The sequence below is a fragment of the Mustela nivalis genome (assembly GCF_964662115.1).
Source record: "Mustela nivalis genome assembly, chromosome: 9".
Lineage (NCBI taxonomy): Eukaryota > Metazoa > Chordata > Mammalia > Carnivora > Mustelidae > Mustela > Mustela nivalis.
Window position 1 is genome coordinate 32,004,216 of NC_139028.1, and position 22,808 is coordinate 32,027,023.

The 22,808-nt window shown below is 43.8% G+C and overlaps 1 long non-coding RNA gene across 1 annotated transcript in view; it reads left to right on the forward strand.

Annotated features, from left to right (window-relative positions):
* The window catches only part of LOC309840461, a 33,800-nt gene that overhangs the window by 847 nt on the left and 10,145 nt on the right, over positions 1 to 22,808 (forward strand). The gene's annotated exons all lie outside the window — the stretch shown is intronic.

The window sequence follows — 22,808 nt, forward strand, 5'->3', positions numbered from 1 at the left end:
CAGAGGCAAAGGGTTTGTTTTCACTTCATAAAGAAGAAGAAAGGAAGTGCTTCACTAGAGATACAGAAAGTGTCATGGGAGTACAGAGGGGGTCAAATGGCTTGAGAGCAGAGGGGTTAGGAAGGGTTTCATGTGAAGGTAGCAATTTTTAAATACTAATTTTTGTTTTTAGTTTTTTGAATCCAGAAAGATCCTTTAAGATCAACTAGTTCGGCATTTCTTGGGTGTGGCCAAGATGTTCCTTTATAGTGTGTGTGTGCATGTATGTGCGTGTGTGTATGTATGTGTGTGTAGGGGTTGTGTAGGGGGTATAGGTGTGTATGGGCATCGTTTTAAAAGCCTGGGAAAGGTTGTAAATCATATCCCACTCTTGGTGACCCACCAATGCCCATTAGCAAATTAAAGGCTCTGAAAAGTCATGTGGGAAGGAAATCTGTTCGTCCCAGAGTTTCCCAAACTTACTTGATCATGCCACCCTCTTCTGAAAAACCCTGATGAACATCTCAAGGGATTCCTATTCCTTGGAATATTTGGGTTGTCCATGGTTTTACCTACAATGGGAAGTAAGATCAGAGAGGGTAAGCGCTGGGCCAGGGCTCCTGCAAGACAGGAGTCAGGACTGGACTGGCACAGATCAGGACTGGGAAGAGTGGGGAAGATTCTGAGGATTCTGTGTGAGGCAAGGCCTGGATCCCGGGAAGCTGCCCTTTGGTATGGAGAAAGATGACCAGGCTTTTTTGTGTTCTGTAAAGTGCCTGAGGAACGAGGAAGATGGTGAGCCCAGCAGAGGTGTGGCACAGGGGCCAGTTGGAGGGGGGGCAGGGGGGCAAAGTTTGGGTCAGTTGTTGTCTTTACTCAGTAGCAGGGAGCCACTGAAGGTTTGAGGGCATGGAAGACGTATGATTAGATCTGTGCCTCAGGAAAACTTCAGTGAAAATGTGTGCAGGTTAGAATGGCCAAGAGAAGAGAGAGCAAAGACGGGGGAATGAAGGCAGGGAAAAGGCACTGGGAACTGGACAGGGTTTCTCCCCGTTCACAGAGGAGAGGAAGGCGGGCAGCAGAAGTCAGCCAGCTCTGTGACATGTAGCCAACCTCGAGTAGAGCCAACAAACTGCTACCTTGATGGTGGTGATTTCCTCGTTTTTTGTTTTTGTTTTTAAGATTTATGTCTTTGTTTTGATAGAAGGAGTGAGCTTGCATGCGAGTGAGGGAAGGGGAAGAGGCAGAGGGAGAGAGAGAATCTTCAACAGACTCCTCGCTGAGTAGGAAGTCAGACATGGGACTCGATCTCCCCACCCTGAGATCATGACCTGAGCCGAGATCAAGAGCCAGATGCTTAACCAGCCAACTGAGCCACCTAGATGCCCATCGTTTGGAGTCTTAAAATAATCAGTTTTTAGATTTTTTGTTTTTAACAACTTTGTAGATATATGTGTGATATATGGCACATACCACACAATCCACCCATTCAAAAGATACAAGTCATACCCTTTAATACACTCATAGACACAGGCATCTTTAAAAACAAACAAACAAACAAACCCATACCCTTTACGGGGCTGCTTGGCGTGGAATCTGCTTGAGATTCTCTCTCTTTCTGTCCCTCCTGCTTGTGCGCTCTCTCCCTCTCTCTCAAATAAATAAGTAAATCTTAGAAGAAAGAAACAAAGAGAAAGGGAGAGAGAGAAAAAGAAAGGAAGGAAGGAACCCACTTCCTTACTTCTTCATACCCTCCAGCCCCAAGCAGCCACAAACCTACTTGCCGTCTCTGTGGGTTTTCCTATTCTGGACATTTCGTGTTAACACACTCGTATAATCTGGATTTTGTGATTGGATCTTTTCACTTAGCCTAATGTTTTCAAGTTTCCTCCATGTTGAGAGTCACGTATCAGTACCTCATTCCCTTTTATGCACAAATACTATTCCGTTGTACAGTTACACTATGTTTATTTCTCCATGTGTCAGTCTATGGACATTGGAGCTGTTTCCATCTTTTGGCTATTAGGAAGAATGCTGCTAGAAATATCCATGTACACATTTTGTGCAAACGGATGTTTTTATTTCCTTGGGTATATGCCTGGGAGTGGACTTGCTGGATCAGATGGTAACTGTATGTTGAACATTTTGAGAAACTGCTAGATGGTTTTCCAGAGCATGCATGCCCTTGGACGGTTCCACAAACAGTGTAGAAGGGTTCTGTTTCTCCATGTTCTCCCCAACTTTTGCCATCATTTGCCTTTTTCATTTTAGCCATCCTCAGGAGTATGAAGTGGTACCTCATTGTGGTCGCAATTTGCATTTCCTTAATGACTAACGATGTTGAACATCTTTTCATGCACCTATTTGTATATTTGTCTTGGAGAAATGTCTGTTCAGATCCTTTGCCCAATTTTAAATTTGGTTGTTTCTTTGTTATTGATCTGTATAAACTCTCTGTATCGTCTATAAATAAGCCCCTTATGAGATATATGATGTATAAATATTTCCTGCCATTATGTGGGGTACCTTTGCACTTTCTTGATGGTATTCTTTGAAGCACAGAATTATTCTTTTAATTTTGGTGAAGTCCAATTTGCCTATTTTTTTTTCTTTTGTTGCTTGTGCTTTGGTGTCAGATCTAAGGAACCATGGACTAATCTAAGATCACAAAGAGGTAGAAGTCCAACTTCATTTCTTTGCATATGGATAATAACCGGCATCATTTCATTCCTTTTTCAAATCATTTTATTTTTTTTATCATGATAAGTGTACTCTTTAATCCTCACCCCCATTTCCTCCATCCCCCCCACCCACCTGCCTCCTTTCTTGTAATCATTAGTTTGTTCTCTACAGTTAAGAGTCCATTTCTTGGTTTGCTTCCCTCTCTCTTTTTTTTCCTTTGTTCACTTGCCTGGTTTCTTAAATTGCTCATAGGGTATCTGTCTTTCTCTGACTGACTTATCTCACTCAGAGTAACACTCTCTAGTTCCATCCATATCATTGCAAATGGCAAGATTTCATTCCTTTTTATGGCTAAGTAATACTCTATTGTATCTATTTACCACATCTTCTTTATCCATTCATCTATCAATGGACACTTGGGCAGCTTGCATAGTTAGGCTATTGTAAATAACGCTGCAGCAAACTTAGGGGTGCATGTGTGCCTTTGAATAAGTGTTTTTGTATTTTTTAGGCAAATACCCAGTAGCATAACTACTGGATTATAGGGTAGTTCTATTTTTAAGTTTTTGAGAAATCTTCATACTGTTTTCCACAGAGGCAACATGAGTTTACATTATCCATGAGGGTTCCTTTTTCTCCACTCCCTGGCCAACCCCTATTGTTTCTTGTGTTGTTGATTTTGGCCAATCTGACAGGTGGGAGGCGATACCTTATTGTAGTTTTGATTTTGCATTTCCTTGATGGTGAATGATGTTGAGTGTCTTTCCACGAGTCTGTTGGCCACCTGGATGTCATTTCCTTTTTTTTTTAATTTATTTTTTATTTATTTTCAGCATAACAGTATGGATGTCATTTCTTTGGAGAAATGTCTGTTTATGTCTCCTGCCCATTTTTAAATTGGATTATTTGTTTTTTGGGTGTTGACTTGTATAAATTCTTTATATATTTTGGATAACCCTTTATCAGATATGTCATTTGCAAATACCTTCCCCCATTCAGTAGGTTGCCTACCAGCATCATTTCTTGAAAAAAACACATTTTCCCCCATTGAATTGTCTTGACATTCTTATTTAATATCAATTGACCATAGATGTCAAGGATTATTTCTGGGCTCTCAATTCTATTCCATCAAACTATAAGTCTAGCCTTATGCCTAGGCCACACTGTCTGGACTGTAGTTTTGCAGTAAGTTTGAAATCAGGGAGGGTAAGTCCTTCAACTTTGTTCTTGTTCAATGTTGTTTTCACCATTCTGGATCCCTTACATTTCTATATGAATTCTAGAACCAGACTATCAGTTTCTGTAAACACACCATCTGGGATATTTTAAAAATTTTTTTATAAACATATATCTTTATCCCCAGGGGTACAGGTCTGTGAATCGCCAGGTTTACACACTTCCCAGCACTCACCAAAGCACATACCCTCCCCAATGTCCATAACCCCACCTCCCTCCCCCCCAGCAACCCTCAGTTTGTTTTGTGAGATTAAGAGTCACTTATGGTTTGTCTCCCTCCCAATCCTATCTTGTTTCATTGATTCTTCTCCTACCCACTTAAGCCCCCATGTTGCATCACCACTTCCTCATATCAGGGAGATCATATGATAATTGTCTTTCTCTGACTGACTTATTTTGCTAAACATAATACCCTCTGGTTCCATCCATGTCTTCGCAAATGGCAAGATTTCATTTCTTTTGATGGCTGCATAGTATTCCATTGTGTATACCTACCACATCTTCTTTATCCATTCATCTGTTGATGGATAGGCTCTTTCCATAGTTTGGCTATTGTGGACATTGCTGCTATAAACATTTGGGTGCACGTGCCCCTTCGGATCACTACGTTTGTATCTTTAGGGTAAATACCCAGTAGTGCAATTGCTGGGTCATAGGGAGGTTCTATTTTCAACATTTTGAGGAACCTCCATGCTGTTTTCCAGAGTGGTTGCACCAGCTTGCATTCCCACCAACAGTGTAGGAGGATTCCCCTTTCTCCGCATCCTCGCCAGCATCTGTCATTTCCTGACTTGTTGATTTTAGCCATTCTGACTGGTGTGAGGTGATATCTCATTGTGGTTTTAATTTGTATTTCCCTGATGCTGAGTGATATGGAGCACTTTTTCATGTGTCTGTTGGCCATCTGGATGTCTTCTTTGCAGAAATGTCTGTTCATGTCTTCTGCCCATTTCTTGATTGGATTATTTGTTCTTTGGGTGTTGGGTTTGCTAAGTTCTTTATAGATTTTGGACACTAGTCCTTTATCTGATATGTCATTTGAAAATATCTTCTCCCATTCTGTCAGTTGCCTTTTGATTTTGTTAACTGTTTCCTTTGCTGTGCAAAAGCTTTTGATCTTGATGAAATTCCAATAGTTCATTTTTGCCCTTGCTTCCCTTGCCTTTGGCGATGTTCCTAGGAAGATGTTGCTGCAGCTGAGGTCGAAGAGGTTGCTGCCTGTGTTCTCCTCAAGGATTTCGATGGATTCCTTTCTCACATCGAGGTCCTTCATCCATTTTGAGTCTATTTTTGTGTGTGGTGTAAGGAAATGGTCCAATTTCATTTTTCTGCACATGGCTGTCCAATTTTCCCAACACCATTTATTAAAGAGGCTGTCTTTCTTCCATTGGACATTCTTTCCTGTTTGTCAAAGATTAGTTGACCATAGAGTTGAGGGTCTATTTCTGGGCTCTCTATTCTGTTCCATTGATCTATGTGTCTGTTTTTGTGCTAGTACCATGCTGTCTTGATGATGACAGCTTTGTAATAGAGCTTGAAATCCGGAATTGTGATGCCACCAACTTTGGCTTTCTTTTTCAATATCCCTTTGGCTATTTGAGGTCTTTTCTGGTTCCATATAAATTTTAGAATTATTTGTTCCATTTCTTTGAAAAAGATGGATGGTACTTTGATAGGAATTGCATTAAATGTGTAGACTGCTTTAGGTAGCATAGACATTTTCACAATATTTATTCTTCCAATCCAGGAGCATGGAACATTTTTCCATTTCTTTGTGTCTTCCTCAATTTCTTTCATGAGTACTTTATAGTTTTCTGAGTATAGATTCTTAGCCTCTTTGGTTAGGTTTATTCCTAGGTATCTTATGGTTTGGGGTGCAATTGTAAATGGGATGGACTCCTTAATTTCTCTTTCTTCTGTCTTGTTGTTGGTGTAGAGAAATGCAACTGATTTCTGTGTATTGGTTTTATATCCTGACACTTTACTGAATTCCTGTACAAGTTCTAGCAGTTTTGGAGTGGAGTCTTTTGGGTTTTCCTGGGATTTTGATATGGATCGTGTTGAATTTACAGACCACTTAGAGGATTATTGCCATCTGATAATGGTAAGTCTTCTAACCTATGAAGATAAGTTGTCTTTCTATACCTCACTCCTTTTCTTCCCTAACAATATTCCATTGTATAGATATAGCACTTTTTATTTAACCATCTGGACATATGGACATTTGGACTGTTTTCTCTTTGGGGCTATTCTGAGTAACACTGCTATGGATATTTTTGCACATGTTTTTGTGAGGATGTGTCTTCATTTTTCTTGGATTTCTTGGATCACTTAGGATTGACTTGCTGGGTCATATGGTAACTCTAGGTCTAACATTTTGAGGAACCTCCAGACTGCTTTCCAAGGGAGCTGCACTATTTTACATTCACTATTTTTATGTTTTCAGCAATGCACAAGAATTCCAATTTCTCCACATCTTAACTAACATTTGTTATCACCAATTTTAGCCATCATAGTGGGTGTGAAGTGGTGTATCATTTTGGTTATGATTTGCGTTTCCCTAATGGCTTAATGACATTGAACACTTTTTTTCATGTATTTATTGTCTATCCCCTTCCCTTAATTCAAGGGCTTTGGGAATAATGAAGAGCCATGGGCAACTCAAACTAGTTGACTGGCCACTCCTGGCCCAAGGCATGGGTATCGAAGCACAGTGAGCAATGCCCACAGCCTCTCTTCTGTGATCAGCTGCCCTGAACCCAGGAAGTGTGGTTGGTTATGCCCAAGGCAGCTCCTGTAGCCACAGGCAGCAAGTAGTCCCAGCACGGTAGGTGGTAGAAAGCTTTTGAGAGAAGCGGTGGCTCATTCTGAGCCCACCTATTTGCTCAGCTGCTTCCAAAAGAATCTGCCTGTTTCCTTAAGTCTAAAACAGAAAACATACGGAAGCACACAGATCTTTGAAGCCTTGAGGAAGATAAATAAGTGACAAAAGGGTGGCATCTGTCTGACCGGGCTTTGTCAGAAAAAGAGGAGGGGGTGGTTCAGAGAATCCACACTGCCCCATGAGTGTCAGGGAGCACAGCAAGGAGGCATCTGAAGACCTGGGTATTTGCTGGACCTCCAGAGGGCTCCGCTGGTGAAGAGGTCCTGCTCCTCTCTCAGAGCCCGGCGATGAGACTGCACGGAATGAGTGCCAGGCGTGAAGCCCTTTGGATAGCGCCAGTCAGAGCTGCCTCCCAGCCAAGACCAGCTGTGGGAGGAGATAAAGAACAAACATCTATTTGTCCCCTTCTCTGCTTGAAAATGTCATGAGGTCAGAGGAAAGACGTGGACATAGGTTACTAGAGTTGACTAGTGTCTTTGGTTCACATGCTCTTGGGGACGTATCATGACTAGAAAGTGGATGTCCAGGGAAAATGAAGTAGCAACACGCTGAATGCCACACTGGAGGAGACTGGGCTTTCAGCTGACCTCGGAAGCATGGTGGGTGCTCAGAGGATAAAGACCAAGTGGTGAAAGGCTTGTCATGGTCATGGGCATCTTTTTTTTTTTTTTTTAAGATTTATTTATTTATTTGACAGACAAGAGATCACAAGTAGGCAGAGAGGCAGGCAGAGAGAAAGAGGGGGGAGCAGGCTCCCTGCTGAGCAGAAAGCCCAATGCAGGACTCGATCCCAGGATCCTAAGATCATGACCCAAGCCGAAGGCAGAGGCTTAACCCACAGAGCCACCCAGGCGCCCCAGTCATAGGGATCTTAAAAATGATACTCCCTTTGAAGAAAGAAGTATAAAGGATAACATGTAATAATTGTTTGAAATTGCTTTAAGCAAAGCTGTTCAATAGAAGAGGAACCAGCTTTTGTGTGTGTGACTAGGGAGCAGAACCAGGACCCATCTACAGAAGTTACATTGACATGGTTTGAACTTGTTCTAAGTAAGAACTTTAACCACATGAACTCTCTGATGACAGAATTGACCACCTTGTAAGGTAATGAATTTTCTGACACCAGAAGGGCTAATGCAGAGGTTGGGTACCTGTTTATACAGGATGATAGGAAGGAGAGTCAGACATTTGAAAGAGGGCCTGGTGGAGTCTCACAAAACTTCAGACTCTGAAATTCTCTAAATCTGTTTGGGTTGAACCATGTATATTTGCCACTGTTCCTCTTTCTGGCCTGTTGGACCTCACTGGCTCGAGAGTAGCCCAGTCAATTCTCAGGCATCTGCACCAAAGGGGAACCATAATAGCACATTACATCCAAACCAATAGCAACTTGCCAAACTGATTGGGTTTTTTTTTTTATTATTATTAGTTAAATTCAGTTAGCCAACATAGAGTATATCATCAGTTTCAGATGTAGTGTTCAATAATTTATCAGTTGGATTTGATCTTACAGTATGTTTGATTTGGGGGCATCTCCTCGTGTTTTATTTAGACTAATAGTTTGGAGATTTTTCCAATTCCATTGGATCCTGCACTATTTAATGATGTTACAGGAGACAGACTATCCATTAATATCAAGACCTCCTGACATTTCTGGCAACTAAATCATCTAGCTCAGAATCTGAGCTAGCTCAGAGTCTGTACTAGGCTGAATTACAATAGAAGGGGAATTTCTCTGTTTTGGAGAGGTATAAGCTAAGGGATCATTAGCATGGATGAGCCCCATTATGTTGGTGACTACTCCAGAAATAAGTTTTGCCAGATTGGAACTTCGGGATTCTTCAAACCCTTTGAAGAGGGACGGGGAGTCGGGGATAGAGCTTGAAGTCCTTCTCAGAGTGTTGTCCTGGACCTTGGTCAGGCTCCATTCATGAAGAGTAAATATTCCTACTGCACAGGGGTGCATGGAACTGCTGAGTAGACAGATGGAATGGAAAGTAGAAAAGTAAGGTACAAAGCACACACAACTTTGCATCCCTGGTGACTATGAAAGTGAAATGAACTTGATCCATAAAAACAATGAAAAGGTAGGGGCACCTGGGGTGGCTCAGTTGGTGAGGCCCCTGGCTCTCGGTTTTGGTTCAGTTTGTGGTCTCAGGGTCATGGGATCGAGCCCCATATCAGGCTCCACACTCCGTAGGGAGTCTGCTTGAAGATCCTTTCCCTCTCTCTCTCCCTCTGCCCCTCTCCACCTCACATGTACATTATCTCTGTCTTTCAAATGAATAGATAAATCTCTTTTTTTAAATGTGCACTGTTTTATAAAACAACAAAAAGACTAAAAATTAGCATATCGGTAAAAAAGTTCGTAATTGAAAAGAGCATATTTCCTTCATCTTTGCCCAGCACTGCTGCTAGCCATGGCACTGCAGAGGGAGGTTGAACGATGTAATGGTTAAGAGATCTGGCTCTGGACCCAGACTTCCTGAATTCCAATCTTGGTTCTGCCGCTCACTAGCTGTGTGACCTGCAGCAAGTTACTTTACCTCTCTGTGCTTCAGTTTTCACATCTATAAAAAAGATAAGGATGGTGATAATAGTGTCTATCTCATGAGAAACAGTAAGATTTAAGTGTAACGTACTTACAATGTTGTCTATCAATAGTATATACTCAATGTGCTCAATGATACTGTTTCTTATTATATTACAGGAATTAATGTTCTCACAATAGGAAGTTCAATCCCAGGTCAACTGGAGGGATAGGTAGGGCAGTGAAGGTGGGATTTCTTTCTATGAGATCCTTCCTTCCTTCCTTCCTTCCTTCCTTCCTTCCTTCCTTCCTTCCTTTCTTTTTAAGATTTTCTTCATTTATTTGACAGAGAGAGACAGCAAGAGAGGGAACATAACCCAGGGGAGACGGAAAGGGAGAAGCAGGCTTTCTGCTGAGCAGGAAGCCCTATGCGGGGCTCCATCCCAGGACCCCGGGATCATGACTTGAGCTGAGGGCAGAGGCTTAATGACTGAGCCACCCAGGCGCCCCTCTTTCTGAGAAGTGTCAATGAGAAAGATGTAACACGATATTTGAGCACAGCTATAGTTTTCAGTAGTTGCTATATTCTTCAGTAGAATCACCTGAAGAGATTTTAGCCAAATGAAGCCTGGCTGTATCCTGACCAATTAAATGATAATATCTGGGAGTGAAGCCCAGACTATCTTCTTTTTCAAAAGCTCACCAAGTGAAAGTAACATAGAGCAGGGGCTGAGAATGGCTGGCTTCGAATCTTTTCACTTAACGTATGGTTCAGGGGTCAGCGGCATCAGCATCGCTGGGGGGCATGTAAGAAATGCAGGGTCTGGGCCAGGACCGTCTGAATCCAAAGCTTCCTCTTGACATGATCACATTCTGATTCACACCCCCTCTGATGTCTGAGGAGGTACTGGAGTAGATGACTTCCAAGGTCACTTCTCACTCCCAGGGAGGCGTCTAATAAATGCCGAATGAAACAGTGGCAGTTATGTGAAGTCCCAGAAAAGTCTGAGGCAGAAAGACTTTTGGAACCTGGACCAGCAGGGATGTCATCCGAGCCAAAACCTGATTTTTCCCCAGGCATGGAAATCTTGACAAAAGCACACCTGTGCTCACAGACCAAGGATAATTAATTAGCGGGGTGCCCCTGGCACTCAGGCTTCTGGTGCCAATGGAAAGGGATGAGAAGAAGTGACATAGATTGATAGGAACCAGAGACAGAGAGGAGAAGAGATAAGATAATAATTTCATTTTCCAGAGGTCTCCGTGAACCCTGGTTTTGATGCATTTCCAGTGCCGTGGCTGGTTCCTCTGACTTACTCATACTTCGAACTGGCAACCTCCCTACAGACGTGCCCACCCACTTACACAGGAAACCTGAACTCCTGTTTGTTATATCTTTCCTGCTGCTGTTCTCTTTCTCTTTCCTAGCCATTAGAGCACAGCTTTACCCTCCTACCAACCCCTATTATTTCTGTCCTCTTGCTTAACCCTCCAAGTCCACCTGCTCTTAACCTGAGTTTCTCCATCACTGAGTCACTTACCTCCTTCACATGCTGATGATAAAGGCACTGTTCCGGGTGGTGATAGGGAGCAAGAACTGAGGGATGGCCACTGCATAAAATAGAACCAAAAATTCAAAACCAACTTCAATGTCAACACATCCTGTCAGCTATGTCAATGGGAACTCACCAGACCTAGTGATAAATTCAATCAACAAAAGGCTAGTAGGCTTCTAGAACTTGACAACATGGCTGAAGAAGACCCATGGAGGACACAACCAAGTTCCTTGGTGCAGGGATCAGCCCTCCACCCTCCACTTTTCTTTTTTCTTTTCTTTTCTTTTTTTTTTTTTTAGAGAGAGAAAGTGAGAGGGGGTATAGGGGTAGGGAGGAGCAAAGAGAGAGAGAGGAACTCTCCAGCCAACAGGGGACTCGATCTCACGACCCCCGAGATCGTGACCTCAGGTGAAATCAAGAGTTGGATGATTAATCCACTGAGCCACTCGGGCGCCCCAGCCTTCCATTTTTTTTTTTTTTTATTGTGGTGAAATACACACACATAAAAATTACCATTGTAACCATTTTAAAGTGTAAAGTTCCATGGCATTATGTATATTCACATTGTGTGTAACTACCACCAGCGTCCATCTCTAGAAACTTTTCATCTTCCCAAACTGAAACTCGGTACCCATTAAACACTAACTCCCCATTCCCCCATCCTCCTGGGCCCTTGGAAATTCTATTATATTTTTTGTGTCTATGAATTTGATACCTCATATGACTGAAATCATATAGTATTTGTCTTTTTGTGTCTGGCTTATTTCCCTGAGCTTAATGTCTTCAAGGTTTATCCATACTATAGCATGTGACAGAATTTCCTTCCCATTTTTACTTCACATCTTGGCACTCTAGAAGACGAGGAATGATCACTTATCTGGATAAGGTCATTCTGTGTCACTGGAGAGGACACAGGGAGACATACAATTTATCTCTGCTCCCTGAGCAACAGTAATCAAGTCAAGGAATTGGATCCTGGAGGGGTTAGAGCCTTTGTCTGTGAGTGTCACTGGAAAAAGTTGAGGGGTAAATGGAAGGAGTCCATAAAGAGGAGACTAGAACAAAGACCCAGAGGTGGGCATAGAGGTGGTATGCATGTGTGTGCCTGATGGGAAAGACTTGTCCGGCTAGCTTAGCTGCCTGAATTCCAGCTCAGATGTCAGCCATGGGTAATGCTGGGGTTCAAGAGCACAGGTTTGTGCAATGTCATCTCTCACCCTGGGCTGTGCTTAGTTTTCCGGTGGCCCATCTTCAACGTATTTACATCGGGGCCATGGCGGACTCTAGCCAGCTCAGCCCCTCCTTCCTCCCTTCCCTAGCTCAAACCCAGGACATAGTCTGAACCCACTTCTCAGGGAGCAGCAAACGTGGGAAGTATCTCAGAATAAGACACCAGTGCTAAAAGGAACCTCCAGAGGGCCATACCCTCACTTGATTCTGAGGAAACTGAGGCCCAGGAGGGTGAAGTAACTTGCCCGAAGTCACATAGCAGAGCAAAGACAATTCAGGATCTGCTCTTTGCCAAGTTGGTTTCATCTAAGCTGTCATGGCTTCAGCAACAGTGAATTCTCCTTCTCCCTATCTTTCCCAGCCTCTAGACCCTCCCCCTGCCTCAGTACCCCTGCCTGCCCACATCTCCAGAAGCAGCCTTGAAGTCCCCTCGTCCTTCATCCATCATTCCAGGTCACTCCCCCGGTCTCCTGATTAGGCCTTCTCCCTTATCCTCTGGAACACAGCCCCCCTTCCTTTTGTTGTGATTGCTTACTTTTTCAACCAAAACTCCCATGAGGCCTGGGGCAAACCATCTGTGGAGTAAATCCCAACTAGAATAAGCACTTACTGAACAAACTGAACGTTGCCGTAGAGATCTTGAAATACCTTTTCCACCTGAGACCCCAGCCCTCCGCTCCCCCCCCAACATCTTTGTTTCTAGGGCCCCTCAACTGCTCTCTTGTTGCTGTAGGATGACTGAAATGCCCTACAAGGGACAGTTCAAGATTTGAAATTACTACTATATTGATTCAGGCAAGTTCTTACCTTAGGAATTTTGGAGCAATCTGGGCAAAAATGTCTGAAAGTCCCAACACACCTACTTTAATCTCATTAGTGCAAATTCAACTGACAGGCTCATGAAGCCACCCTGGGGTAGGGGGCGGGTGCTGAGCCCTACAAACACTTACAAGGGGCAATTTCCTTCACACCTGGAGATGAGAAATCACAGTTGACAGCCCTTGTTTTGAAAGACGGAAGATTGGTGATAAAGTCAGAGCTGCATGCAGAGAAAGGACGCATTCCATTCTCTCCCTGGGAGGGAGGGGCAGCGGATGGAAAGTGCTAGCAGAGGAAGGGAGCACAAAGGAAGACAGACGGAGTAGGCATCTCTGATGGTTCGCACCTCTGACAAGAGAGAACAGGGATTAAAGCCATCAAAACAAATCAGACTGCCGCCTCTCCCTTTGGTTTCCCTGAGGCCTCCTCTGTAAGCACAGGCCACATCTGCCGCCTCATCGGCTGAAATTTCTTAGAAGTTCTAAATTTTTGCTCGTCCTCCTGAGTTCCATCAATACTGTACTTGCTCTCAGAGCCCACATTCTCTCCGTGACTCTCCAGCAGTGGCTCCCAGAATTCAGACCTGGAAACAGACCTTCTGACATAGCATTGCCAGATCTTTGTTTTGTCAAGGGAAGATGCAAACACAAAACAGAATGAAATGAGAAACAAGCAATTATCATCTCCACGATTTCTTTTTTTTTTTTTTTTTTTAAAGGATTTTTTTTTAAATATTTTATTTATTTATTTGACAGAGAGAAATCACAAGTAGATGGAGAGGCAGGCAGAGAGAGAGAGAGGGAAGCAGGCTCTCTGCTGAGGAGAGAGCCCGATGCGGGACTCGATCCCAGGACTCTGAGATCATGACCTGAGCCACGATTTCTTTTTTTAAAACAGGTATTTTAATACCAAATAAATAAATAAAGCTCTTCCTAAAGCTTTTAAATTTGACATGGTCCTTAGTATTTGAGAATAAAGCTCTAATGCGATTGGTAACTGAAAGCCACATTTCCAACTTCAACTCCTACGAGTCCCCAAACTGCTTCCCTCTTGAAATACAGCCTTTGATCCATCTTGACAAAACTATGTCTTTTGCACTCTGGCAATTCTCACTCATCCTGGAGCTCGTCTTGTTCTTCTTCTTCTTTTTTAATTTAAATTCAATTAGCTGGGGCACCTGGGTGGCTCAGTGGGTTAAGCTTCTCCCTTTGGCTCAGGTCATGATCTCAGGGTTCTGGGATCTAGCCCCGTACCCAGCTCTTGGCTCAACCAGGAGCCTGGTTCCCCCTCTCTCTCTGCCTGCCTCTCTGCTTACTTGTGATCTCTCTGTCAAATAAATAAAATATTTTAAAAAGAAATAAATTTAATTAGCCAATATATAGTACGTCATTAGGTTCAGATGTAGAGTTCCATAATTCATCAGTAGCCTATCACACCCAGTGCTCATTACATCCCCTGCCCTCTTTAATGCCCATCTGCTAGTTACCCCCTTCCCCCAACCCCCGCTCCTCCAACAACCCTCAGTTTGCTTCCTAGAGCTAAGAGTCTCTCCTGGTTTGCCTCCTTCTGAGATGACGCCCCTTCTTTTGAAGCCTCCCCTTCCTCTGCATGTAGAGGGTGTCTCCCCTCCCCCAGCCCCCAGCATTCCACAGAGAGTTCCCTCCCCAGCAGCAGTGCTCCTCCATTGGTGGAGGAAGGAATGACTGACACATCTGTCCACCCCTTCCTTCACCAACCCAGCATAGTGCTGGCACCACGAAGGCTACACCGGGAGAACACAAACTTGCCCTTGGGGAGTTTACTTTGAGGGAACTGGGTAAATCAAACAGACTGAAATGAGACAATATAAACCATTTGGAATCAGTGTGACTCAGATTATGGGCATAATAGCTGAGGGGATCTGAAGTGAAGGGAAAGTCATCTCTGGGTGGGGCTTGCCAGAGATGGTTTCATGGAAGAGATGAGTTTTCATCTGGGCCTTGAAAGAAGTACAGCATTTAAACTGGCAGAGGAAAGCCAGCATGAACAAGGAAGGGTGAAGAGTAGGAGTGAAGGCTCAGAGGAGTTGGGCAGTGACGAGAACCAGCTGGGGGCCAGGGTTCGAGCATGGTGGTAAGTACTGAGCCCCCAACAGGGCAGGGAGGGAGGCAGGTTGGACTAGACCAGGGGGAAATGAAATGCCTAGCAGAGTAATAGAATCTTACTGCTGGGAATAAAATTTTATTCTTTTTTACTGGAAAGATTAGGCATCATCCAGTCTCACCCACTCATTTCACGGATGTAAAAACCAAGGCACAGAGTGGAAGCATGCTCTTTCCAAGGTCATAGGAATAGCAGCATCGACAGTAAAAATAAATGCAGTGGCTGACTTTAATAGAACCCATAGGACAGGCTGAGCACTGCTTGAAGCACTTTATCTGCATACCTCATTTAATCTTTTCCACCATTCTGTAAGGTAGGCACTGGACTTATCCCCATTGTGTAGGTCAGCAAACTGAGAAAGTAAGCAGCTTGCTCAAGTTCACAAGGTAACATTGACAAATGGCAGAGTCAACACTCTGGAACGGATCCCATAGGGCGCTAGTGCTCATGGAAAGAACATAGGATTTGGAATCAAAAGACATGCATTCAAATTCTGGCTCCACCCCAGTAGTCATGTGACCTCAGGCAAGCTACCTAACCTTGCTGATCCTCTGTTTCCTCATTGGTACAAAGCAGATAATAATTCCTACCCCACAGGATTTCTATGGGGATTAAATAAGATTATATGTGTCAAGTTCTTGGCACATAGTATGTGCTCAATAAACACTGGTTTCCTCCCCTCTCCATCTCCTTCCTTCTAGAAGCCTTCGCACCCCCTCTGTGGTCCTATGGATTCAATTCTGCCCACTCCCACCCCTCCCCTTCACCTCTGGACAATGGTCTTTCAGACTAGGGCCCTGGAGGTAACTGAGGGGTGGATGTCAGGGTTTGGAGAGGAGGAATCTGGTTTTCCTGGATATATTGGTACCATTCTCATTTGGCTCCGGTGATGTTAGCATCACGGGTGGCAGAAAAAATCTGCTCTCCTGCTTGGGGTGGGGTGTGGGAAGTCATCAGGAACCAGTGGAAAGACGTAGGCCAACCCTTTCATGGAATGACTTCTTCCTGGCCCAAGCCCTTGGCCTCTTGGGTGTCTTGAGTTCCTTATTCCTTCTCCACTTTTTCTACTTAACCTCTTACATGCTGAGTTGTGCTGCTTAATTGTTCCATAGGAGGCCTCGGAAAATATGTATGGGGAGACCAGTTGGTGGGAGCCAAGCAACTATATCAAGAACTTTGCTCACATGAGGATGAGATTGAGAAATAAGATGGATATTTTCATTCCTGGCTAAGAGATGGGATAAGAGGAATGTTCCTCCCTGGAAATTTTGAGTGTTTAGCTAATTGAACAACATCTTGGCCTCTTGGTTGCAAAGCACCATCTTCTAAGCCCTCAAGTGTTAGTAAGCTTGAGCACTCAGGAAATTAGTGTTTGGTGGCTACCAAAGTGAATTAACTGTGTGATCAAGTCCCTCTGAAGAAAAGGCCGTTATTGGTGAGTTGGGAGTTAATAAATCTGCATACTGTAGACTGTTTCTATTGGATTTAAATGAAGATGAAAAAGGACTCTGAGAAGGAACTGGGGATGGGACCTAGTATTTTGGAAGCCCACTGTGCACAGAGCACCGTATGAACACTCTGTATATGTATCTTGCTTCATCTTCCTGGCAACCCCATGAAGCTGATGAAAGTCAGTCAGCCAGGCCTGGGTGTTAATCAGTCTCACTTTCTAGCAGGGTGACTGAGGACCATTAACATCTCAGCCTTAATTTCCACATAGGAAAAGCAGGGATACTGGAGGAGTCCTAGTGGTTCAAAGATTGTACAATGAAGAACATAGCACCCTCCCTGCTCAGGGCCAGTGCCTCAAGTTTGGTTGGTATTGTCAGCGGGGGAGGTCACAGAGGTCTTTAGGAAATAAGGGAAGGGGGGATCCGCTAAGTCCAGGCTCTGAAGCTTGAGAAAGATTTTGTCTTGTCACATCGAATCAAGCTTCTTTCTGTTAGAAACAAGGGTGAGCCATCCAGTTGACTCTGGAGTGTTTTGGCAAGGTGGGAGGGAGCCCTGGGCTGCAAGTCAGCGACACGGGCTCCACGGGCAGCTGGCCGGTGACTCTCTTGTCCAGGTCCCGGGCCTTCGGTTCCACGTCTGTGAAAGGACACGGCTGGACTCAGGGATCTCTGAGGTTTCTTTCCGCCCTGTGAAGAACCTGGCCTTCCAAAACATAAGTTCATTTATATAATCTTAACAGTCCCATTCTGGCTTTTTAAATTTGACAGGCAGCTTAGGAGGTACAAGAAAAATAGCTCTCAAACAATTTCAAAACAAAACAAAGCAAGTTACAGGCAGTGCCTTTGGATTTCCATTTCTTGCCCTTCTGCACAGGGAATAAAAAAACAAGAAAACATTTTTCTTTCTTTCTTTTTTAAATAACACACACATTGTCTTTCTACCTGGCATTTCATTTGGGCCGTGTGCCAGGGATGTGGATAAGATCTTTGAGGAACTTTTATAATGTCACATACTTATGCAAATTGGCAAAGTGTTTTTAGCAACAGGCACCACAACAACACCCTGAGGTTTCAGTGAGTGAGAGGCAGCCAGGCAACCTAAGCAGCTTTGAGTACCTGAATGCAGGAGGATGGCCCCAGAGACAGGAGGGTGGGGTAGACCTGTGGCAAGGACGGATTCTGGAGTTCTCTGGGTTTCAACATGGCTGCCATCTTGGCCAAACCACATTGGTCAAATCCACTCCATGTCTTGAGTCGAGGTGTCCTATCTGTCCAGTGGGAGGGTGTAGCTGTCCCATTTCATGGGTTCCAGGACTGCTATGGGCCCTCCACTGGGGTGGCTGCTCACAAATAGGCAGAGAGAGGGGGGGGAAGCAGGCTCCCCACTGAGCAGAGAGTCCGATGCAGGGCTGGATCCCAGGACCCTGAGATCATGACCTGAGCCGAAGGCAGAGGCTTAACCCACTGAGCCATGCAGGCACTCCGGCAGGTTGGAGTTTTGGTCAGTCTAGTTTGTGGTTTTATGTGAGGCACACATCCCATGGGGATGATTGGGAGTTAAATATTTATAAACAGCTACCACGGAGACTGACATGTAACAAACATTCAATCAATGGGCATCATCATTATAGTTACCAGCATTAGCCAGGATATTTCCCAAGCTGTATTTGTGGGGAAGCAGGTTGTTAATAAGCAGTATTTGAAAAATGGGTTTGTGGTCAAACTAATTAAGAAATTGCTAACTAATCAGACAGGAAATGTAGACAAGTTTCCTTCCTGCAAGACTTCTCAAAGCCCTATGGAGAACTGTTGACTTCTTGAAAGGAGGTTATGTTATGCATCTAAAAGGAGGTTTGTTATTTCTCAAACTGATCTGTCCTTAGAACCCCCTTTGGTTGTGGGCCATTTGGGGGACTAGTGGTCCATGAAAGTCCTTGGGAAATCCTAATCAAGGTCTAGAATGGGAAAAAAGGAATCTGGAAAAGACATACATGGTGAGAATTGGTGAGCAGGACATTTGAGGAAGGAGTAAAACTAAAGAATGGAAGAGAAGAGAGGGGGATGGTGGTGTGCATTGGAGCCATCTGGACCCTACTGTGAGGTCTGAGTGTCCGACGTCATCCCTGCTTCTCAGGGAGTGCTTATTCACATCAACTCATTTTGCATCTCTACACAAACCTTTGAGAGAGCCAAGCCCGATTGTCCTCATTTTTCAGATGACCACATCCAGGCTCCTGGCCCAGGACCACATATCTAGCAGGTGGTACATCGGGGATGTAAGTCCAGATATCCTACTGTCAAATTCTGGAATCTTCTATGTAAGACAGAAGAAAGTTGAGTTAGATTCTAGCATGCAGACCATTCAAACTCCAGTTAGCCCAAGGGAGTTCAATAATTAAGGTCAATTGGGGCTGATTTTTTACTTTAGATGTCACCTGATTGTTTTCATTTGTTGCCTCTTCCCAATATTTGGAACACTATAAAAATGTGCTCTGTTGAGAAACATAATTGGAACCATCCCAAAACATGTTTCAATGACTTTGTCAATTTGTTGAAACAATTTCCCCATTTCCACCTCTCGTTTTCTCTAACCCCAGCCCCATCTTTAAAATCTGGTGGCCTCGTGTGCCATCCTTCAGACTACGGCAACCTGCAAGGACCTGTGACCTCACCACAGAAATTGCTGAGGTCAGCCTGTTCCCTTCAGTCCTTTGGGATAAGGAAAAATCCCAGGGGCCTGTAAATAGTGCAAGAAACAGCACCCCACCCAGTGCTCTGTTTAGCTTGGATGAAAATTGTACGCAGTGACAATGCAAAGTGCCCTGGGCCACAGCAGGACCTGGGACCTTATCACTTGTTGATTAATTACATGGCTATATATAGAGTTGCATCGGCTGTGGAGTTAAAGGTGGTGCTGTGTGTGGATGTGCTCGTTCCCTCTTACTCCTGCTGAGCTAGAGAACTCTCCCCGCCAAGAGATGAGAGGCGCAAACCGTAAACATCCCCACCAGGTGGTGGTGATCAATTAAGGTCCGAGTGGGAGTTTGTCTGTCACACCCAAGCCTCTCAAAGCCAGCTCTAGGCACCTGGGAAAGCATGTGGAGAAAGGCCTTTCTCTCCTCTCTGTTTTGATGGCTGGCTTTTGTTTTTTGTTTTTGTTTTACTGGAAAATCAAGCTCAAACAAAGCCAAGACCCTAAGAACAAGGACACTTTCTGTCACTCGGTCATTCTAACATCACCGATTAAGGTTTTGCTGTGTACACAGCCCTGGAAATGAAAACTCTGGAAGAAACTGAGGTACCACGGCTGTCCCCTGGGAGCTCACAGGCCCGATGAAGGGAGAAGATCCTCAGACCAAGTAGAGGGAAAAAGACAAGACAGGATAGTATCACCCTAGGAGGCTGTAGTGGACATTTGCCATTTTGTCAGCTCTTTTGGAAGCCATACTTCCACAATGCCCGTGGTCCTGGTCAGACCGGCCACCACAGTCTCCTGTGGCCCAACTTCTACCAGAGGAGTGAATGAGTGAGTTAAGTCCCTTTTCTACCGAGGACTTGTGTTTTGAGCAGGGACAGAGAAGGACACAGAAAGGGTTTACTCTCCCCAAGGTTGCCCTGTGGTAAACAAAGGCTTAATATCAGGTCTGTCTGCCTCTGAGCCTATGCTTTTCTCCACAATGTCACTGTCACCTCCAGGAAATGAAGGAAACAGGAAATAAAGAAGTGAACCCAGAACTTAGCATGGAAACCCCTCTATGGAACTACTGATTGCCGAAAGAGGAACCAGAATATGGGTTCATGAAACTTAGAAGGGGGGGGAAATCATTTGAAAAGAAGGACCCAGTGTAGCCCTCGGCTCCTGACAATAAGCAGTAGACTGAGGGTAGAAACTGTACCGTTTTCTTCTTTTCTCACAGTGTCTAGCATGTGTTTATTCAACAGTCTAATGATGTGCTACTATTTCCTTACAACAACAAGGAACAATCATAATTCAAAGCACAGGCTTTTTGGGCACCTGGGTGGCTCAGTCAGTTAAGCAACTGCTTTGGTTCAGGTCATGATCTCAGGGTCCTGGGATTGAGCCCTGTGTCAAACTTCCTGCTCAGTGGGGAGTCTGCTTCTCCCTCCCCCTCTCTCTCAAATACATAATTAAATAAATCTTAAAAGCACAGTCTTTCAAGTTGATTAGATCTGGGTTTCAATCTTCCCTTCATTGGAAAAAGGTCGCATTTTTACTTGGAAATAATTGGAAATGGATCGCTGTCTCACGTCATTATAAATCAGTACCAAAAGGATTAAGAATACAAACCTCAAAGCATAATTGGAAAACTTTCAGAAGACATGCATAGGTGAATGTCTTTATGACCTCAGGATAGGTACCAACTTCTTAATCCGGACACAAGCATCGTTAATCATAAAAGACACACAAGTATTACTCCATTAAAGCTAAGAATTTCTGTTTGTCAACAAAGTGTCCAACAAACTTGAAGGCAATATTGGAAATAGCTATAGATAACAAAAGCTTAGTTTCAAAAATATGTAAAGCACTCCTAAGAATAAGAAAAAACTCAACTCAATTTAAAAATGGGAAATTAACATATAGAAGGGTTTCACAAAGCAACAAACATATCTGGAACCAGGCAGTGCAGCCTGTATCTGTGGAGGACTTAATGAGATGAAAATAAAGGACCATTTGGGGTTTGCTTCAAGTTTTAAGTAAATATTAACATATTAACTTTCTTTTTTTTTTTTTTCAAGAAACACATAAATCTATAAAGAGATACTCACCTCACCAACCATCAGGAAGAGACAGAGCACATTTCAACCCCCCTGAAATTAGTGTATACTCATGGGATTGACAAATCTGAGAAGTCTAATGATGCTGAATGTTAGCTATGAACAGGGTGTCACTCTCATTGCTGGTGGGAAATTGGAAAACCATTCAGCACTATCTTGTAAAGTTGGATGTTTGCATACCCAGCACATCTATTATGTATATATCCAGTTTCTGTAAGCATACACCCAAGAGAAAATTCAGCACGTGTATACCAAGAGACACATAAAGAAAAAATTATCACAGTCGAATTTATCAAAATAGCAACAACCTGGGAACCACTAAATACTCCTTGGAAGGCAAGCACATAAATATTGTGGGGTGCTTAAAAAGCAGGATGTTTGGGGGCACCTGGTGGCTCAGTGAGTTAAACCTCTGCCTTTGGCTCAGGTCATGATCTCAGGGTCCTGGGATCGAGGCTTGCATCAGGCTCTCTGCTCAGCAGGGAGCCTGTTTCCCCCACGCCCCCGCCTGCCTCTCTGCCTACTTGTGATCTCTGTCTGTCAAATAAATAAATAAAATCTTCTAAAAAAATCCCCCCAAAAACCCAGAATGTTCCGCAGCATGGAAACAAAAGAGCGGTAGGGGACTGTTCATGTGGACCAGTCTAAATAGCATCATGTTGAAGTCCCAGGAGACCACACACAACATGACAGACTTGTTAGAAAGTTTTAAAACTATTCAAAATTAAAATGAAACTAAGCCAAGCTGAATAATAGACCATGTAGACTCCCATATTGCGTGGGGGGGGTACTTTTTAAAAAGAGGCAAATGGGGATGCCTGAGTGGCTCAATCAGCTAACCGGCTGCCATCGGTCCTGAGATCGAGTCCCTAATCAGGCTCCTCACTCAGCAGGGAGTCCGAGTTCCCCTCTGCCTGCCGCTCCCCCTGCTTGTGCTCGCTTGCTCTCTCTCTCTCTCTCTGTCTGACAAATAAATAAAGAAACCTTTAAAAAGAATAAAAGAGACAAGGAAATGCTAAACCCAATATTCAGGATAGAGCTTATCTCTGGGCAAGAGATGGGGAGTAGGAAAGAAAGAGAAGTTCAGGAACTGTAAGTTATTGGTAATGTTCCAGCCGTGGTTTGGGCAGTGGGTCCAGAAGGGTTTATTATATTACTTAGTATGCATACATACAGTAAGGTGAAAGAAAAGATGGCCTTCAAGGGCAAAGGGGGATAATGAAGCAATGATTATGATTAATCCAATTCGGTGAACAGAAGATCCCATCAGTCAATCAGTAAGGAGGAAATTCTGGGCCCATCGCTGTGCTAATTATAGGGGCCAGATGTTGCTTACCCTATTTTAATCTCATTTTTCTTGACTGTGGGAAACCACAGGCTATTTATTGTAAGGATTAACTGAACAACAATGGGAGCTAATATATTTTTATAGCAGCTTTATTGAGATATAATTCACATCCCATACAATTCACCAACTTAAAGTTCACAATTTAATGGTTTTT